This window comes from Sitodiplosis mosellana, unplaced genomic scaffold, assembly GCF_009176505.1.
Source record: "Sitodiplosis mosellana isolate CC-2019 unplaced genomic scaffold, AAFC_SMos_1.0 Smas_scaffold_6166, whole genome shotgun sequence".
Taxonomy (NCBI): domain Eukaryota; kingdom Metazoa; phylum Arthropoda; class Insecta; order Diptera; family Cecidomyiidae; genus Sitodiplosis; species Sitodiplosis mosellana.
The window spans coordinates 520,099-541,950 of NW_022601407.1; positions in this window are offsets into that span (position 1 = coordinate 520,099).

Genomic DNA, 21,852 nt, shown 5'->3' on the forward strand with positions numbered 1-21,852 from the left:
ATTAATGCTAAAAGTACGCTTTTTCCATAGCATGCGGTGCTTTGCATGAAAATGTGGACGGAGGCCGTGATGTATATTCGCAGACATCGAATGAATCGGCACAAGAAACGTAACATCGTGGTCACGAATAAAGCAAAAACAATAAAGCCGGAATGGAGAAAAAAAAATTAGAAAAGGATGGAAATTATGAATTTTCTTCGTGCGCTTTGCTTCATCTTTCTTCTTATTATTCCGTATTTTGTTTTTATCCTTGTCTTGTTTGTTCGTTTTGGTTGGTTGTCGTCTTTATTTTATGTCGGTAAGAGGGCAAAAGGAGGACTTCACTGCATGGAATATAAAGTTGGTAATAAAATGAAAAGAAAGCACCCGAATTAGATAGGATAAAAAGTAGGGAGAAGAGACAGTACCGATGATGATGATGATGATGATGATGATGATGATGACGAACAGGGAAAAGTGGATCAACGGCAAATTATTTGGTTGAATATAATTTCGTGGAATAGAACACGAAAGTTACAAATCTGGTCGAAATACCTCCGATTCTTGTTCGTCGTTCTCCCTCTTTCTCTTCCCTTCTATCTTCATATGTGTAAGCTGTCTCTTGTGTTTGTGTTTATTTTGATGCATGAACATTGCGGCTGGCGGTTGTGCTTTTTGCACCATTGACATGACAGTGATGCAAACCCACGAAGGAGCCATTTCTATTGAATTTGTTCCAGCCGCTGTATCATTTTCCGGCACCATAAAAATACATTCAATCCATTCACCGGCAACGGCATAGAACTTCAGCAGATGCCACTATAAGAAAGATGACAAAAACTTGTTATTTTGTGTATTTTTCTGAGGCTGTGATCTGAAGAAAGCGAACTCACACTTTCAGTACGATAATTTGTGTACTAATTCGAAGTTGGGAAATGATTTATGTTTATTTTTTAAGACGTGCATATCCAATGCTATATATTGGCTTTCCAATGGTGAATTTGCTTTGTCCTTTTTCCCGTTTCCTTTACATTCTTCTTCATTTTTTTCTCTTTTATTACCGTGTACCAGGTTACCGGTTTCATGCACACGGACATGTACACAAGCACACAAGGAATTCGAAAATACGTTTCGCATATGATGATCTGAAAGAAAGAAAAACTTTCTACGATTTACATAACTGTAAAAAGCAAGCGAATAAAAAATGATGCCCAGTAGCAGTGTATCGTTAGCTATTCTTGGTGAAAAACAAATGAATATGTAAATGGATTAATGAAAATGTAAACAAATAAATCATTCAAGTCATAGTCGATAAACATTCAAGTCATAGTCGGTGGAATGAAATGGAAAATGCGTGGAAGACTTTTAATTTGACTTGTGACGTTTTCTTTCTTCTTTAGTTTGTACAACTCTTTTCGCATCGAACGCTTTCGTGCATACCTAAGATTCGTTTACCAATTTTGTGCTGTAATCAAGGTAACCATGAAAGTTATTATTCCGTTGAATTCGGTGCTGTCATAAAAAACTTAAAAGAACAAAAGTGTGAAAGCGTTTGAGTGAAGAAAAAAAAACTCTGTTGAAACATGAAAAATCCTGCTTGGCTTCTTACTTTTAAGGATAATTGACTTGAAACAGGGCCGTAGTCAGGATTTTTCCTAGGAAAGGGTGGTTCCACTTTACTAAGTGATAATTTTCCCCGAAAAAACAACGATTCTGAAAAAAACCGGAGTTATTGGTCAAAAACCTCGACAATTCCTCCAGAAATAGTTTTTTACAATTTCGGACCAGTTCGGAATCCGAACTTCGGATCAATTTTTTGGATCAGTTAAAATGCCAAAATTCTTCTATTTTTCCATTTGTTCTGTGTACCAATTTTCATCCAAATCGGACCACTTTTTGAAATTTCGAATTTTCGCGAATTTCTGAGGTTTTTGCCCCTATTTTTCGGAATAGTTGTTTTTTCGGAGTAAGTTATCAATTGGTAAAGTGGAACCACCCTTTCCTAGCAAAAATCCTGGCTACGACCCTGACTTCTCATTCCATCATTTTTGCACGGAAAAATTTGGATATAATTAAAGTATTCAAAACTCAGAAATATTTCGAAACGCATATGGTTTTCATTAATGTGGTAAATTAACGAAAATCATTTGGTATAGGGTAAGGTGGGGCAATTCGCGCCATCGGCCTTTTCTCGACACAGGCAATACATATATACAAAAAGTTCTAGTATCATTCGAAAGAGCAATAAAAACTCCATATTTGTTTGGTATACTCGACCAGTACTCGAATGAAAAATTCGAGCACTGAGTTCATTTTTCGAGCTCACAGAATATTTGCACGGTATTTCCCGTATTCAAATATTTGATCCAAAACGTGATTTAATATGTGCTAGTTTTGTCAGCCAAATGAGCGTCGTTTAATCAAATGACGAGCATACAATGTACAGTGCCTGATGAATGTTCGAGGAATAACTAATCGATATTTTTGAACTTTCGTTGTCGATTAAATATCGCTTGAATGTGTTTCGATGATGACGTTGTGACTTCATGCAAGATGTGTATCGCACATATGTGCCATCACCACCAAATATGATTATGACGAAGCCAAACGAACTAATTTGCTTTCGATGCTGTCAAATATATCGCAGAAATATTCGCTATTCACCGAAATAATCGAACAAAAAATGCTTGAAAACAAAACGGAATTTTCAATATTGTTGAAAGCAGAGTAAGGGATGTTGCGATGACATGCACAAAATATACATCGCTCATATGAAGGCGTAGAATGACTGCAGAAAATATAAAGGTAGCATTCTACCCTGGGTTCGCTTCCTTTGAATCTGATTCATCTTTGTTCCGTTTTTTTAAACCAGAAAAATGTCATCAGCCGGTCATTTATACTTTTGGTATGAATTAGAATTAGAATAAAATTTAAATACGTTTCAAAGAAACGACAAAATTTACATCTAATAGTTTTTTGAGTGGATTTTCCAAGAAAATTTCAATTTTTCAATTATAATTTGAATAAGTAGCGGCAAAAACGTGACGTTTGGTGCAGTAAAACCGACGGTGGCGTCACATAAAGGTGTCAATAGGACAGATTTTGTCCGTCCGTCCTTTTGTGATTTTTTTCGGACGGACAATTTCATTTTGTCCGTCCGTTTAGAATTCAAAGACGGACAATTTTATTTTGTCCGTTCGTTTGGGATTTAGGACGGACGGACGGACATATTTTTAGGACGGACGGACAAAATGTATCAAACGGATGGAAACGGACAATTTTTAAACGGACGGACAAAAATTTGTCCGTCCTATTAATGATTGGTGTCGAAGTTATCATTAGCAAAACTGGGACAAAATGAAGGCGATGCGATTAGTTTTTTGTAAGTTGGAGTTAAGAATGTACGTATTATTTTTGATTGAAAAAAAAAAATTGAATAAAAAACAAACAATGTTCATTTAAAAAACAGTGTTTATTCAGTTTTTTTCCATGTATTCTCTTCCCAATTTTTTCATTTTTTTGCAACAGTGGAATGCTTCGTATACTGATACATGTATTTGGTTGGAACTCGGTTGACCGAAGCGCCATCTGAAGAACCGATGGCGAATTCGTGATGTCTGTATGTTATACTTCAGTATGACGTTTGACAGAACGGAGAGTTTACTTGATTGTATTGTCATTAGCCTTAAATTATCTAGGTGGTGTTTGCGCTAGTTAATGTCACGTACGGTGACTGAAAATAAAATGTTTCAAAGTTGGAATGAAACAAGTGGGAACAGATATAAAGGAAGAATCAACACTATGTGTTTTACGTTTATTGTTCTCTTTACAAACTGAACCAATCTACAATGAACTATCTTGATATTTATATAGTAAATTTTGATAAAGGTTTTGTTCTTAAATTAAATTATTTTCAATTAACTTTTTCTATTAAATTTGACCACAAATTTTGTTTTAATAATTAACTATTGGTGTGACTTTGATTTTGCAATATACATTTGTTATTTCAATCAATATCGTTATTGATATTGATAATTAACTGTTTACGAATATAATAATATATTCGTCACAATCAGAATTGAAATATAATTTTTCTCTGCTCTATTCAATTAATGCTTTTGATTGAATTGAGCAATGATATTGAAGTTGTTCTGAGATTCTAAAATCAAATTTAACAAAATACCAAAATTTATTTAATGAATAATAACGTTCGTTAACTCGCTCAATATCAGTTGTCAAATTCAAAGTGAATAGGAGCGTTGTTTTTTTGATTGAAAAAAAAAATTGAATAAAAACCAAACAATGTTCATTTAAAAAACAGTGTCTATATTTTAATTGATGCTTTCATTTTGATTGACGTCAGGTCCTTCATTCATCAAGTCGTTATAATTTGCATCGATATAGGATTCGATTTCGCTATAATTTGCAAAAATTAGTTTTTTGTAAGTTGGAGTTAGGAATGTACGTATTATTTTTGATTGAAAAAAAAATTGAATAAAAAACAAACAATGTTCATTTAAAAAACAGTGTCTATTATTTCTCCTATTTGGTCTTGACCAATTCTTGAATGAATTTCAGAGACTCTTTTTCAAGTAAAATTAAATTCCAACACTTGGAAAACGTTTTTATACATAAAGCACAGCTATTTGTCAGTCACAATTTGTACGTTATCACAAAAAATTACGAGCTACAATCAAATTATTCACACTATCAGGAAGAAGCATGCTCCACTGTGGAACACCGGTCAAGACTAATTGGTTTCCACGGTATTGTGAGCGTTTCGTGACTTGGCGCATCGAGATAAATTTACTATTGCATCAAATCAAATATTTAATTTTTTCCTCTTCTTTTTCTATTCGATCACTGTGGTTCATTTTATCTCATTCTTTCAGGAGCAATCGTATGGTCTCCTAATGTGATAACGAACACCAATCATTGATAGGACGGACAAATTTTTGTCCGTCCGTTTAAAAATTGTCCGTTTCCGTCCGTTTGATATATTTTGTCCGTCCGTCCTAAAAATATGTCCGTCCGTCCGTCCTAAATCCCAAACGGACGGACAAAATGAAATTGTCCGTCCTGAAATTCGAAACGGACGGACAAAATGAAATTGTCCGTCCTGAAATTCGAAACGGACGGACAAAATGAAATTGTCCGTCCTTGAATTCTAAACGGACGGACAAAATGAAATTGTCCGTCCTTGAATTCTAAACGGACGGACAAAATGAAATGTCCGTCCTTGAACCCCAAAACGGACGGACGGACACGAAATGTCCGTCCGCTGTCCGTCCTTTTGACACCTTTAGCGTCACATACTCTATAGCAAATCAATGTAATTTGAAGTTCATTTTGTAACTAAAATACGCAGTATTTTTGAAATTTCGTTCCGTTGAATTATACCTTGAATTTGAAAAACTTTTAGAACATTTCAAGAGAAAATCTCATCTAACTCAAGTCGGATGACATTTTCCCACTTCAGATGAATGGAAAACACATTTTCCGATCGTCCGATTTATCTCAGATGGCATGTTTTCACTTCGGATGAGTAAAAAATACAATTTTTGGTCATCCGACTTGAGTTAGATGATTATCTCGGATGACTTAGATGAAATGATGGATGGATGGATGATGGCCAAGAAACTGAATGAAGAATTGAACATTTCATTTAAATCAGCTAAATGGATTTTACAAAGATAAGATAATTATCAAATTACATTGCGATGAGATATTATCTACAAAAATATATCATGCTTTTGTTTTTGCATTTTTTTTTTCTTTCAACAATGAGAAAAATGACAAGAATGACGTTTGGTTTGATGCCATCTACAAGTAGGAAGTATTTTGCAATACAAATACGTTCCATTTTAGATGTCATTGATAGTTGATAGTATATAAGTTTCATGCGTTCTACGCCAAGATATTTCATAAAGATAGCATAAATATGTGCTTCATATAGAAACATGGGCAAATTTTATCATTCATTTCAATAATAAAATATTTAAATAGCTATACAAAAGAAACATATTATTTGATGTGATTTCATCATCCATTTTCTTTCTGTCCTCAAAATATCGAAATTGATTTGTATAAAGAAAAATAGGCAATAATAAATTGATATTTTATTTTGTTGTCGAGTGTTGAGTAGCGCAACAGCGGTCGTTCAGCGATACTTCGTTTCGTATTTTCATTAGTTGATTTTCCCTAGAAATAGCAGCGAGAGTGGTGAAAAATTATTCGTCGAAATTGAATTGAGTAATGACTAAGCTCAACGATGGCTAGAAGGGACGATGAACAGAAAAAAGTACGCACACACGGAAAATACGGTTACGTACAATTGGCAATGGTGAACCCGTCAATGGTTCGCTGTTGCGTTGTGATCGATTGATGGAAAGTCCTAAGTTTGATAAAAAGATTTTGACGGGTTCACGCGCGTACATTAAGTCAACAATCGGCGTTATTATGAAACATGAGGGCAGAAAATCGCTTATGTAACGACCACCTTTGCCAATGTGAAATTGGCATATACGCGTGCGGCACTGATGTTTTTTTACTCAATTTGTTTTCATTTGTTCGTGACACACCTCGAACGCAGGACCAAATTAAATCTTCGATATATTTGTGTTGCTAAATGTAAATGTGATTTTTGAACTACAAAATACGACAGACATGCCCATTTGAGCAGAAGCACGAGGGTAACTTGATAACTTTTTAACAAATATACAATGGAATAAGACTCACCGTGAAAATTTATAATAAATTTCCAAATTTTATCTATCGACACAACGACGACGACGACGACCACGACCACGACACCAATCGAATGAAAATAAAAACGAAAACAAAAGCTGACGAAAAATGCGCAACTTTGAAACGGCACTCGAGTTCGGCGTTATATTTCAGTTTCACCTTGAGAATTTACCAAAACGTATATTTGCAATGAGTACGAGTTTGGCGTCGCTGATGGTCGAGATTGAACATATCGATTTTCCAACGAAAAATCGGTAAATAACCGACCGGTTGGTGACTGGCGGTAGTCCCTGCTATATATTTTCATTACGATTTCCAGCTGTGAGATATCTCTGTTTCAGTTTTGCTTGCACTTTCCACCTGGGAGCCGCGTACGCTTTTGCACCCCCTTCCTATCCCTCTCTCTCTTATTTTTATCACCCAGATACAGATGGGCTCGACTCGGCTCTCAATAGCACAAAGATAATACGCCAATATGTACACGGTCTTCATTTATAATTCAATGGGATTTTCATATTTTGCGTAAACAGAACTTCACTCGTTGTGCGAACGTTGTGTTGTTCGCATGTTGGCACAAATGTAAACATATTTATTTGGCTGTCTATCGCACTAAAGATGATATATTATTGTGTCTGCCTCGGGAACAAGGTGCTTTCAATCTACACTTTATGCAAATAGTTTTACACTGCTATTTTCATTCAATCAGCTTCCATCCAATGCTATACTAAAATATTTCGACAGTAGAACAACCAAATCATTCTGGAATGTATAGTGAGCTGTAGTACTCATCATTTATTTTGCAATCAAACTGTGCAATCTGCCATTTGTGTTTCTTTTACTTCCGTACAAAAAATCCTTACATTATTCAAAGCATGGGAGCATGCTTCAGGAACATAGAATACAGCACATCGTGTAAATTCTCTTTGTCGAACCTACTAAATGTAAGGCAATACAAAATAATTCTTTCGAACATCACTCCTGGAAGTCGTAACCTTTGTACACAATTCACTTTCATTTTTGCCGTTCAGCGTTTTCAAGATTGAAAGTCGTTGTTTGTCTTTTGCTTCGTTATGTTCCAATCGAAGTTTTTTTTTTAAACAATTTTGACTTCCGTTCCGGGGGATAGCGCTCTATACGAGAGCGTGTTTCGAACAACCCCAATGTGCGATAATCTATTATATTATTCAAGTTCATCGATAAGCTATTAAGCGAGTGTATATTGCTTTTATTATCGTCTGATAAGTTTCATTGTGTGCCCAGTTGAAGTTATGAATTTTATCTCAAAAGCTCTATTTTGCTGGGAAAAAGGAGGACCGCATCGAATAATTCGCTAGGTGAAGCTATTATGTTGAAATCAGAAAGTTACGTGTACGTGTATTACAATATTTATCAACATTATAATGCGAAAGAAAAAAAAACGAATATTCAATTCAAACATAACATCATTGAAGCTATCCAGCGTGCTTCTTCTCACGTTCGCCATGAAGAAACTTATTACAAACGTCAACACAGACAAAGTCACTTCAAATTCTAATAGAATCAAAACTTTTTCATTGCGCCTTCCCTTAAAAGAAGACTTGAGTTGAGTGTTGAAACCATACCACTTGAAACCGCATAACATGAAAAGAGACATCAAAATCTGAAAAAGAAGACCGATCCGGCTCAAAGATGATTCAGTCTTGCCTGTCGTTGGTGCAGAAATGCAAGCCAATAACCGTCAATTTGTTTCAAATTACTGATGAAATCTGATAAATTGTACAAAATTTGTACTACAAATGATAAAATAGAAGATATTTGTCGGTCAACCAAATTGGGAGATGTGGCCTCTGGAAACGTGCATGTGTCACACCATTCAACATTATCGAATTTCACTTGGTTTCGAATGGTGAAACTAAAATTGCTTGGCAGTATTCCTCGGTTTCTCTTCATTATTGGTGTGTATTTTACTATGGTTGGAAGAAAAATTGGAAGTGACAAGTACTAAAAATATCTGTTCCACCTTATATATATTGACAAATTTCGAATTGGCACCGAAGTTGGATTCTATCAAATTCATTTGCGGTTGAGCAGCGCACAGAGACTCGATGCCGGAAGAGTGAAAGAGAAAACGATACAGAGAGAGGAAACATCCAAATATCGTTTATAAAGTTTTTGTAGCAGAAAAGTTATATTTATGTGTCAAATGTTGAAATTTATAATCGAGTGATGGCGTGTTTCTATGTTATCGTACTTATTGGGTACTGTATTATATCGACCCCTTTCGTTGAAGGCAATCGCGTACATCTTGTGCCGCACCAAAAAACCTATATATCTTCTGAAAAAAATATTTCATCTCCATGATGATCTCATTCTTCATGTATCACATTGATCCAACCACTGCTACTGGCTTATTTTTTTCGTTTTCTGTCTTCTCCCATCATCCCTTTTGCCGTCGAGTGTATTTGCTATAATTGTTGGTGCGTGAACTTTGTAATTGATCGACACAAAGTCGAGTAAAGAAAGAAAAGTTGGAATCACTTTTTGATTTTCATCACGGAACAACAAAGTCTAAAAACGAAACGAAAAAAAAGAGTGAACGAATAAACGAACGAACGAAGCGACATGCAAATAAATGAAGACAGTTAACTCACATGTGCAACTTTCAAATGCGACCGTGTGTTAGTGACATTGTATTTTATTAATTATAAAGTTTTTGCGGTCGAAATAAATTCCCAATCTCTACCGGAAAAAGAGAGAAGTGAAAACAAATGTGTTCGCGTGTGAGGCCCACCATTACGATATGAAATTTATAATCGAATGCAAGGAGCACTTCTACAAAGGCATTAATCTAAACATGCTCTATGGAGCTAGCCATAAGTTTCACATTATAATTTCATGCTTCTTCTTTTTCTTCTTCGTTTTCGCCCTCGTTCTATCTTCATTTCTAATTTGTTCATGCAGAGTGTTTTCTTCCTTCACAAATACATTCGCCATGCTGCTGAAGTCTCAAAGTTCTGCATAATTCGAATCGAATTTACTAAGTCTAAGTTTCCTATAGATTCTAATTCGTTTCAACTTTTAAAATTGGCCTCCAGTGAAGTTCATAACATAAATTATTCTTTGCAACAGAGCAAGCGAGCACTCGACACATTCAAATACGCACAACGCACATACAAAACCGTTGTTGCGATGTGTAATATCTGCGTGGTCTCATAAAAAAAGAGTGGAAAAAGGAACAACTTCATATAATATTCAAATCTAATTTGTTCATCCTTTGCTGACTTTCTGTGTTCTGCTCGTACGGTTGCCGCATTCATTACATTTAATCTGGAACCATGCTCGTATAATACTCGTATATTCCCATCTAGATTTCGTATAAGCATTCATTCCACTCAGTGCCATACACACACATACACACACACACATAAACTCATGTACACTTTTTTGCCACATTTGCGAGTCGCAATCAGATCATCTAATAAAATGTTGGCGAGTGTGTATTGTCACTGGAACAAATAATAACAAATGTTGACGTGTTTTACAATCGCCATGCTTATTTTAGAGGGTAGAACCCAACACAATAATAATTCAACCACAAACATTGAAACTGAGAGTTATTTTTTTGTAGTGAAAATTCACAAAGGTCCCTAAAAAATGGTTCAACATGAAAAATGAAAGCTATGCATTTGGAGATATCAAATTTAAATCATTTGAAAAAGCGGTTCCAGTCGAAAGAGAGAGAGAGAGAGTGAGAGAGCTATAGCCATTGGCACAAAATTCCAGTAATATTTTCAGGCGCAGTAAATGGGTTAACAGGCATCTCCTCATGTAAGGATTTTTAGATACAACCACTTCGTTCACAGCACTATTGCGCGAATTCCATATTATACATGTATACATGTTTATAATTAAAAATTTCGTCTTATGCATCTCCGTAGATTCTAATGCGTATGTAGTTCTGACAGGCACTTTTTGTTTAAATCTAGTATGAAATTCATTGAGCGATTAATTCCCTTTCATCAAGAGATCCAAAGCAGTTGGAAATCGGTTCAAATCTCTCTGCATTTAATATGTTTTCACATAAATAAGTGTGCCTTAGTGTGGGGTGTTTTCAAATATTTTGTTGGTTTTCTTAATGCACACCGTATGACTCTTTGATTGTTAGTTCCATCTAATGCGATTATTCTTTTTATCTTTTACGATATTTCGTTTAGTTTTATCCTCTGTCACCCATCTGTATGCGATTAGTGTCGCCGTATATATGCAATGGGGAAGCGTCGTCTCTCCTTCTGTTGCATTTCTGATATGCCGTTTTCAGGGCTAACAACAATTAAACATATGAAAAGAGTACCGTTGGGACTCCATGAAGTAGCCAGCTACAATGAATTGAATGATATTTCATCCGGAAAAGTCGAAATTTTTGACTGACAAATAGTCTATTTCTATTGAATTCCGCCAACAATTCCAGTAACGCTTTGGAGAATAAAAAAAATGTTTACTAACCAACAATTAATGCGGATCGATTAAACCGATGTGGATGGTCCCATTGCACACATAAATTATGCAAAAAGTAATTAACATCCCTCGCCCGGGCAGAAAAAGATTCTCGCATCTCCAGAATCAATAGGAGGATCCGAACCAAGGCGAAATATTGAAGCCTCATTTTTACTGGGAGGCTTAGGCCGTTTTTAATGGAAATGGGGAAATGCTCTATCGATTCCGGCCAGAAGTTCGCAAATATCGTTTTGCCCTGGCTAGAATTTTTATCACTTGAAAAATCTGATTGGGCAAAATAGGCTTATGATTTAGGGGATTCGAATTGCTCCTTTGTTATTCGTAATTTATGAATCGTAAATACTGTTTAAAATTGGACGCCGAGCAATCACATTTTTGCGGACTGAAAAACCATACAGATACAAGAAAGGGAAAGATTACACCCATTTTCACCAAATTTATCTTATTTCTATAATAAATTCAGAGTCAATAGAATTGACTTCAAATGTATGAACGTGGCGTGCAATTACGCTTGTATTGTATCTTTTATCGCATAAATATGTCGAAAACGCAGAAAAACTTGTATTCCCCACAATCGATGTCGGGTGAGTCTTGTACATTTGTTAATTCAAGTCGAATTGGCTTCTCGGTAAAGGTAACGTAAATTTTGAGTCTAGCGTTGTTTATCAGTTTGGATCTCTGAATTTGCTCTACCAAAATTATGAACACAAATAAGATTGGTATAACTTTTTGCAATAACTCATCGCTTATCAATTTCAAGATGGCTATAGCATTCCATTTGGCTATAGCTTTACTCAACCATTTCATTATTGAACCAACCAACCCTTTAGTAGAACAATTGATAATTCACACTCGATGTTCAACGTGATAAATGGACGTAAGATATGCATTTCGCCGGTTAGAAAATCAAATTGAACTCTTTAGATGTAGTCACGTAATCAGTGGAATCTTCGCTGCGTCTTCGTTCATAAATTAACATTTGTCATAATTTAGCAAATCGATATTGGAAAACTCAGAAAGTGGTACCATCCAAAATCTCGAGTTTTCGAGTTTAATCGTGAGTTTTATTTTCTGCCTTTAAAAAGTGGTATATTGACGAAAGTCTGCAGTGTACTAAATATAAAAAAATATAAAATTAGTTGAAAATAGAACATTGTATGTGAAACATGACTGCGTTGTCAGTGTGCCTGTGGTTAATGGTATTGTGAGTAAAGTGAGTAATAGAAACATACACTCGATGAATTTGGACAAACTTACGATTGCATTAAGTGCGATGAGTGTGGTGGGCGTCATTTTCTAAAAATTATATTGCTTGGCTTGGCTTCACTTCAAATCGTGATTGACGAAGGGCGCCTACCGACGCTATACAAATGAAGTAAATTAAGATTAGTTGATGTGGAATACCGTTCACGTACGGTATTGCTCGATGTTGATACATAACTTGAACATAGATTCGTACTTGTAAAGGCTAGAATCGGGTCATAAATTTGTGACTTTAGAGCAATTTCATATCCATATTTAACCATGATAGGCAGCGCCGTAGCCAGGCCGGCACAATGGGTGCATTGCACCCTCCAAAAATTTCAAAGGTGCAACAAAATCGGGTGCAAAATCGGGTTTCAAAGGTGCAACAAAATAAAAATTTTGATTTTGCACCCTCCAATTTTTTTTTCTGGCTACGGCGCTGATGATAGGTGTTACAATCAACACACCGACATACATATGTATGTCGCTACACGTGGCCAAGTGGTGTGAATGGCAAAGTATACTTTTCGAATTGGTAGCAATTTCACGGGTGGTCGATGTGTGTTTTGTGTACTGAACTTTTTCTAGGTTTCCAAATATTGGTTGATTGTGTACGGTGGAAAGTAGATTGCAAATACTGGAAACCGCACGAGAATATTGAAATTAATCGACTCAAAAGCAAAGAAAAAAGTTAAGCTGAAGCGAAAACCATATTGCAATGAATCTCTACCACTTAAACCGAATGCCATTTGGTCCTCTTATTCCACACCGTTCCACATCGACGTTTTAATTAAAATCAATGAAACATTTGGCCACAGAAAATTTGTGCAAATAAACAGGCTATGGCAATGGAGTTCGAGCAAAAGTCTGAATTCCGCTTGTGTGAATTAATGTGAGTGAAGCAGAAGAGATTGGGTATCAATAAGTTTGTGAGGACTAGATAGAGTGCAATAAAATGGCAAACATATAGCTTCTGCATCGCAAATTTATGTGCATCCATGATTCGATTAATATTCAGTATCGAAAAAAACGAATAACGAAACACATTTTTACACCATAGAAAACCATTTGCCATTCCGAAATCATTGGAGTCATTGAAAAGTCAAATTTCCAGGAGAAAAACATAAAAATGTTAAACCAAAGGATAATACGGTATTGCATTCACTCAGCAACTTTTATCGTTCTGTTGCATCGAAAGCAACAATAATTATTTATTATTACTTTGGAAGTGCCGTAAACAGACGTTTACGACCGCTGACCAAAACAAATAACAAATGAAATTGATTTCAGAAATTTGGCAAGCAATTCGCATAAACAAGTATGGCGAGATGTTGTAATGGTGAATGATGTATGCAATGAAATTTTGATAATAAATGGAAGAGTAGATCCAGCCAATGGAAGATGATTTTTTCTTAAATTGTAGTTTTGAGATGTCATCACAGGTGCAAAAACGCACAATGCATCGCCTCAAATGGAAATGTTTTATGGCTTTAGAATTGTTTGTCTGCTCTGTGCGGATTCTGAGTGAAAATATAAAATCTGAGAAAATATGACTATGTCGATGCATCGGCTACCGGTGGCCTGCCACCCTGACGAATAAAATGCTGTGTGCAGAACCATTCAACGAAAATAGTAAATAATAAAATATGTATGAGGATAGATTGCGGCAAGTAGATGCTTTGTTTATATGCTCAATAAAAGTAATTAATGGTCAATTAGTTACAACGCATAGCCCAGGGACATACATACACTTAGCAAAATTATTGTCTATCACATGTACTCGGCTTTGGTACTGTTAATGCTACCAAATGTTGGGTCGATTGTTAGATCGAGTGTGTTTACACTGTACAATGTACATTCTATGCAATTTAATCGCCATTGACGCTGTTGTTGGTGTTGTTGGTGACGGTGACTATGGATATGGATGGCAATGGCAGTGGCAGTGGCGCGGATCCATATTGAAATCTATGTAATAAAATTGGTTGATTATGTGCAATGCATAGAAAACTCTCGTATGATTTTACTACTCTATTTGTATAGTGTGTATTTGGTGCACGTGTTGTGTATGCTTTTCCGAATTCTGATTCGGTGGCTCGATGCGTGCGAACTACGAACTTATCCGCTACATACTATCAATTTCCATTGTTATATATTTTTGTGGCCATTACTCTATCAAACGGAGAGAGTTATATATCCGTGAATATAAATCCAAAGCATTGTGCAATGCCACAAAATGCGCCTACCCTTGTCTATGACCAGGTATCTAGTTTTATGTCTCCTTCTGTATGGACTGGTTGTAAATACTAACAATGCAAAATTATTTATTCCAGTTGAGTGTGCTGGGTATGTGTGTGTGTGTGTATGTGTATGCGTTGCAGTGCCAATAGTAAGTGTTTTGTCGTTCCGTGAATCCAATTCCGCCCGGATCCCATTTATCTCTCGTTGAACTTTTTGCTTGCTTTCGATGTTCACACATAAAAACTTTACTGCTATACGGAATTCATGGTTTAGCACATCAACAAAATAAAAATCCTTTTTGTACACCGCGAGCCTTTCCAGTCTCAGAGTATTTATATAGTTCAGCTGCCGTTTGCAGGTCAGTAGTGAAATTCGCACACACATTGTATTATTTCTGTAAGAATGAGCTCCAGAATAGATTATGTTTTTACTTCAGCGAGAATTTTTTGTCAATATGTTCGTTGAAGTAGTATATTTTAAAGAGTAATTGGAAATGGGAAACACTTAACAGTGGTTATTTTATATACATGCATATGTAATATATATCATAAAGCACTGTAGATGTCATGCCCAAAGTGAGACTCCATTAAAAAGTCATTTTTACTCAACATAGGCTAATTTTACTCTTAGCAATTGACTTTATTTTCGATTTGGATATGGAATTTTGTGTGCAGCATTTATACACACTGTTTCCTTTTATCAAGGTATTCGAGCAATAATAGAAAGAAAAAAACGTATTTGTATGCATTGTGACCCAAATGAAGTATTGTTGTTCGCCTGTGTCTCCAGTAACTTTTCATGTGCAGAACATAATATACCCGCAACTTTTTTCTGCCTCCCACACACAAAAAAGTTAGTGTTTGATGGCACTCAGGTTAAACTGCAACTCCTTTTTTTGTTGCACTGAACATTTTAGTGAGCTTATCTTGCTAATTGCCGAGTAACATCAGATCAGAAAAAAGCCGCAATTAATTTAGCATTTTTATGCATACACCTGACGATTTTGGAGCCAAATTCCATTTTCAGTTCTTATACAAAGCACCACGTAAATGTTTGGCTACCAAAGCCACTCGTAAGAGTTACCAGCTACCGGAGGTGATTTTTTCAATTCTGAGTCACATATATATGTATAGCCCATACAGGATAGGATCTGAATGGTTGCATGATATTATGTATGCACAATGATATTGATGACTTATGATGGACAACTTTTCTTTTGAAAGGTCACGTTAGTTTAACGATGCAAATATTTATACTTTAACATAGATGCACTGAACTTTTTGAAATTATTGTTGTGAATTCGTTGATTGTACAGAGGTTGTGTTTGATTTTTTTCAAAGAAACTATTCTAGATTATTGTGTGCAAATACTTTAAGACATCCATTGTTGTGGGTCATGACTAACAATAACTTTTCGGCAAATTTTATTGAAAATTTTCAAAAATAACTAAGAAAAATTATAAATCAATTGAAAGAGGCTAAAGTTCTCCTGTAATTTACGGCAGTTTAATATATGACTTCAGGCTCCATCTAAACACAATTGGTCCGGATGTCCGAAAAATATCGATGTCCTTGCGGTTGTCCGTTTGACACCTTTGTCTATAACTTTCTAAAAAAGATGATGTTATCCTTTTGTCAGGGTCATCGTGAATTGACTTTTGTTTGATCACCTAGTCAAAACTATCTATTACTAAATCATAAAGTCATCAGATTTAGTATATATTCACGTATTGCAGAGGACTCAAGAGAAATTCTCTTCATCGTTACATATGATTAGAGTGGTCCTGAAAAGTCAATAATTTTATAATTTATTGAATGATAGTCACATTACTTATGACATTAAATATGCATTAGCTGATGCGCTCGGTGCGCCCGGTGCGCTTGATAAGCTGAACATAATGGTAAAAGGGCTTAGCAAGGCACTGTACATATTTGAGAGGAAAACGTACCTAAGAACCGCGTGGAACGATATCAATACTTAATTAAATAAATGGCTTGTGCTAATTGCATATTAATCAAGTTTTATGCGAGCTACTGATGTGCTGAATGTATCTGCTTGTGTCGAACACAAATGCGATGGTCCAAGGAATATATACTGGGAAACCTAGGGGCTTCTATGTCGGTTTGCTATTCGAATTTTCATTCACAAATTCGCGCTCGCACACAAACTAATGCATTCCGCATATAATGCTATAAAATTGGTGAATGTGTCGATTCTCGACTGCTCTTGTGATCATTATTTCCCATAAATATTTGCATTTAGTACGTAATTTGCGGCCATAAAACGTGTTGTAAAATGAAATACGCAGTAAAGTAATGCAGATGAATGGAAAAAATCCATCATTCGATGTGTACGAAATCAAATTCAAGCAAACGACTCGTTCGCTGGACACTCTGTGACATTTTCAACAACATCGTACTTTTACTTTTATACCATGAATGAAGGTGGATTTGAAAACTACTGAAATATTTTTATTATAAGCTGCAATATTAAGGTGCTTCGCATCATGAAAGGACTATAGTTTTGTCTCACGATGAGATTTTAGATAAGAAATGAGGAAAAAAGTAATACACGGTCATTGTAGGATTTTTGGTTGAAGATAAATCGCATTCGACTTGATATCAAACGCATGAAATGTTCCTCAATTTACGGCTTATTTATTTTCACAATCGCATTTCTTTTCGTTTCTCAAACCATTTTAACAATCCTACCGGAAATGATGGAGTATTCGGACTGAATTTCATAAAGATCTCTCGATTAGAAATGCTATTACGCTTATCTACGTTTTGCATTTCATTATGGTCTCGATTTCAGCTGGAGAAAAACAATCGAAGGCTGGAAAGTTTCGTGACTCAATTTATTCTAATTAGAAGTATTGAGCAGGAGAAAGGCCCAAATCCGGGTCGAACTACTTGTCACGCGAACGAATTCGCATTTAGATTAGGAATAACTCATTACATGCGTTCATAACGTCAAAATGGAGAAGAAGAAAAAAGTGCTTTTGACAGTTGGCTCATGCTAGGGATTATGCTTGGTTTTACAGAGAGTTTAACACTAGTTTCCCTATTGTCCGGTCAGTTGGTTATACGAGATGCACGCATATCGCGTGCTTGATTTATTGATGGAGTTATAAAGCACATTCCAGATAATGCGATATCACATAACAATAGCTAAAGAAAAAGTTCATTTATTAGCTAGCTATAACCAAACTAATTAAACCTGTAAAGCATTGGCCTTATTAATATAGAATCGCCTAGAATAATATTATATGCCATACTTGAATGGGTTGTTCCTTTTTTATGTCCACCAAATGTTAAAGTCTTTTTTATTGACATTGTTGACGTTCAATTATAATTAATCCTTTACCACACGCTGGCTCCTAAAAGAACCAAATATTTGAATCAACACAGTGAACAATGGTTATATATTCAGCAAATCCAAAACCGTTCAGAGTTCAGTTTGCATTGCTTTTGTCCCTATCGTAAGATCACGCACTTGAATTATGAATGACGTTTAAAATGTCATTCCTGACAAATGTCATTTCCAATATTTGAGTAAACCTTATGACGGAACCCGTGTGCAAATAAAATGACTAACAGTCACTCAGTTGAATGTAACTGTATGTAGTGATACACAACTAAAACTGGCTAAGTTGATTGAAATCATGCGTTTTGTATGGAGACAATCACGTTTAGTTATTCATTCAGTCAGTCGACTAATTTGGGACATTTTGACTAAGAGTGATTTGTGATTAAAGTTAACTGCAGTTGCTTATTTTGTTCGAGAAATCACTTTTAGTCAGTCAAAATGTCCCAAATTAATCGACTGAATAGTCAGTCAAAAATTTTCCACACGGGAAGCATTTACTTATATTTCCAAATTATACCGTACAGATGTCGTTAGAGCATTCATTGCTGAATATTTTCCATTGCATACAGCGCACTCTGTTGATTTGCCAATGAGAAAAATGACTAGAATGACGTTTGGTTTGGCGCCATCTGCAAGGTGGAAGTATTTTGCAATACAAATACGTTCTATTGGTGCTGTCATTAATAGTTGGCAGTATATTTATATAGAAGTTTCATAGTTCAGCGTTCAGCGTCAAGATGTCGCTTAAATATAGCATGAACATGTGCTCCATATAAAAACATAAGCAAATTTTATCAAAGGATTTGCATGCTTGTGGGTTTTTACATTCTTTTCAAATGTCAAATTATGACTCATAGGACCAAAACGCATCAATTTAATAATTTTTTTCAACAAAACGAATAAAATACTTTATAATAAGAGCAGCTTCCGATAATATTTTGATCTTTGTATTTTTCTTAAAAATGGTGTTCCCTTTTTGAATCTTGGGGTTTTGAGCATCAATGATGCCTTGAAAGTAGCGACACACAACAGCGGTATTTTCATAGCAGTCGATCGAATATCACGAACTGTCAAAATTTCAATATTCTACGTTGTTTAAATGTCAAAACTAGAACCGCTGTAAGAGGTCGATACGAATTTACATTTGTTATTGTTTTTAATAGAAAAACACTGACTTTCAAGGAGCACGGTGACGCCCGATAAGTTATGAATTATAACACTATGGAGCATGAGCCTATTTCAAAATGTCATTTAAAATGCCGACGGATGAACATTGTACTCTACTACTATTGTACAATAATCGCGTCTATTTGTTTCGAGCATGGGACCAGAAAAAAGGAGTTAAAATGGAGTGTTAAAACGGCATAAGGTGATAGAAAACGAAATATAGAAAATAAAAATAGTGAGATGGAGTATCTCGTACATGTATTTCATACCAAAGAGTGCCTTCTCGATACTCAGAGAGTGAATGGATGCCTATTCAGGCAATGAAATCTATATCGATTTTGCTTCGGCGTTTTCAGTAAAAAAACGCTTTAATTGATGGGATTTTAAAAAACCAACGAGTTTTTTTTAAATATTTTAGTCTTTTTCATACTAAGAATAAACTGACTTGAATTGTATAATACTGATAAGATATAGAAGAAAATGTGATGTTTCCACTGTCAGACCGCTCCAATGATTAAGGTTTTTTTCATCAGTTACAGAAAATGGGTAAAAGAAAATGAGTTTTTCACAAAATGTTCCATATCAAAACACACTAAAACTCAAACAAAACCTTATTGGTCACGGTTCGAAAAGTGGCTTACGGAACACATTCAAATCGTATTGTATTGAACATTTTACTTGAGTTTCTTCCTACTTTCGTTTTTTTGTTCCATTGCGAACACATTCGCTCTCGATGTCATTTTATTTTTATGATTTTTCACTTGATGCCTTGCAATTTGACGTTACAATATTGCGACTCGTACAAAATCAAGGTGAATACCGGTTCGCATAATGGTCGAGAAGGTACTTTTAGGTTCAATAGTTAATGGAACCATTTCAATCGACGTTTCAAAAACCCATTAAGCATACGGAGAGGCGGATCTATACTACACAAAACCGTATTAGCATTTATCCCAATATATTGAAATGCCATTTCAAAATGGCTCGAAGGTTAGCAGAAGCACTGACCTAACGTATATTGAAATTAAATTAAGCCAAACACAACCCGAAAAAAGAAGAGGGAAATTGAATCAAATGGAAATTATCATCAGCATAGGATATCGGCTCGAATCTGTTTGATACACTGATGGTTTTAAGATTAGATTTTTAATAGATATTAAAATGCCCAAAGGTTTTCAAAATCAATTCAAACGAATCATTTCATGTGAACGCAGAAGAGCTGAAATGTAGAACAAAAAATTCAAATTAGTTTACAATGGAGGCAAAACTCCCAGAATTTGCTTTCGAATGTAAATATTTTTGTAGCCTAAATCAGTCAACATAAATCAATCATTACATTAAGCATTAACCAATCAAGCAAACTGGCGACTTTATAATCACTTAGAACTATCAAATGTTTGTATCAAATCAATTTTGTATCAATTTTAATCTTATTTGGTAAATAAGAATTGTTTATGAAACGAAATCAAGAAAGGTTAACATCTTTATCATAAAATTGTACCATTTTTTCACTATTCAAGGGAAGACGGGGTTATTTGACATATGGGGCAAACCACACGTATTGAATACATATAAAATACGAAGTGGGAAATTGTAGAGCGCCGTCCATGAATGACGACAAAATTCAGTACTAATTGGTGTGATTTCGCAACATTTCACAATATGTTGAAATCACTTACGGCTATTTACAGCTGATTTTTCCGTCAATTATGGATGGCAATTACTCTACAATTGTTCAAAGTCTGACAATAAGCGGATGAGGCAAACCGACGCAGTCAAGATATCTCGAGAACGGTAACGCCAAGTATTAAATGTGTTGATGGGGTTTTGGCGGTAGCATATTCAGCAGTGTTTCTTATCTCGTCAAAATGTAAAATGAATCATGGTCATGATTGGTTACTTAATTTTGAGACAATTGACTTAAAATACACCAGAAGTCGGTCTAAGGAAAAGCCTGAAAAAATATGATGTTGGAAAAATGATTTTAACATTTTCCGTGTAGGTTACACATCAATTCCTATCATACGACGGCCTGAGAAGAAAAACCTTTCCTACAAAACCTGTGCGCAGAACACAAACACAAAATTTTTTTAGTCAAAAGGCGAACAGCAAATTTGCGAGCGCAAAAACCCAATATATTTACAGCGAGCGCAAAAGGTAACCGGACAAAATTCCCGAAACGAAATTCCCAAAAAAAATTCCCGAAGACAAAATTCCCGAAACGAAATTCCCAAAAAAAAAATTCCCGAAGACAAAATTGCCGAAAAAAAATTCCCGCAGACAAAATTCCCAAAATAAAATTCCCGAAGACAAAATTCCCAAAATAAAATTCCCGAAGACTAAATTCCCGAAGACCAACAAATGATGGCGATCGGGGCATAAACAACGCTACGGCTTCGCATCGCTGTCGCCAACTGGTGCTAGCACCTGTACACTCACACATAATGTCAAAATCAATGTCAAATTCGTCAACACCAGAGTGGAAAAGTTTCCATTCAGTGTGTGTAGTACATGTGCTAGCACCAGTTGGCGACAGCTATGCGAAGCCGTAGCGTTGTTTATGCCTCGGTCGCCATCATTTGTTGGTCTTCGGGAATTTTATTTTGGGAATTT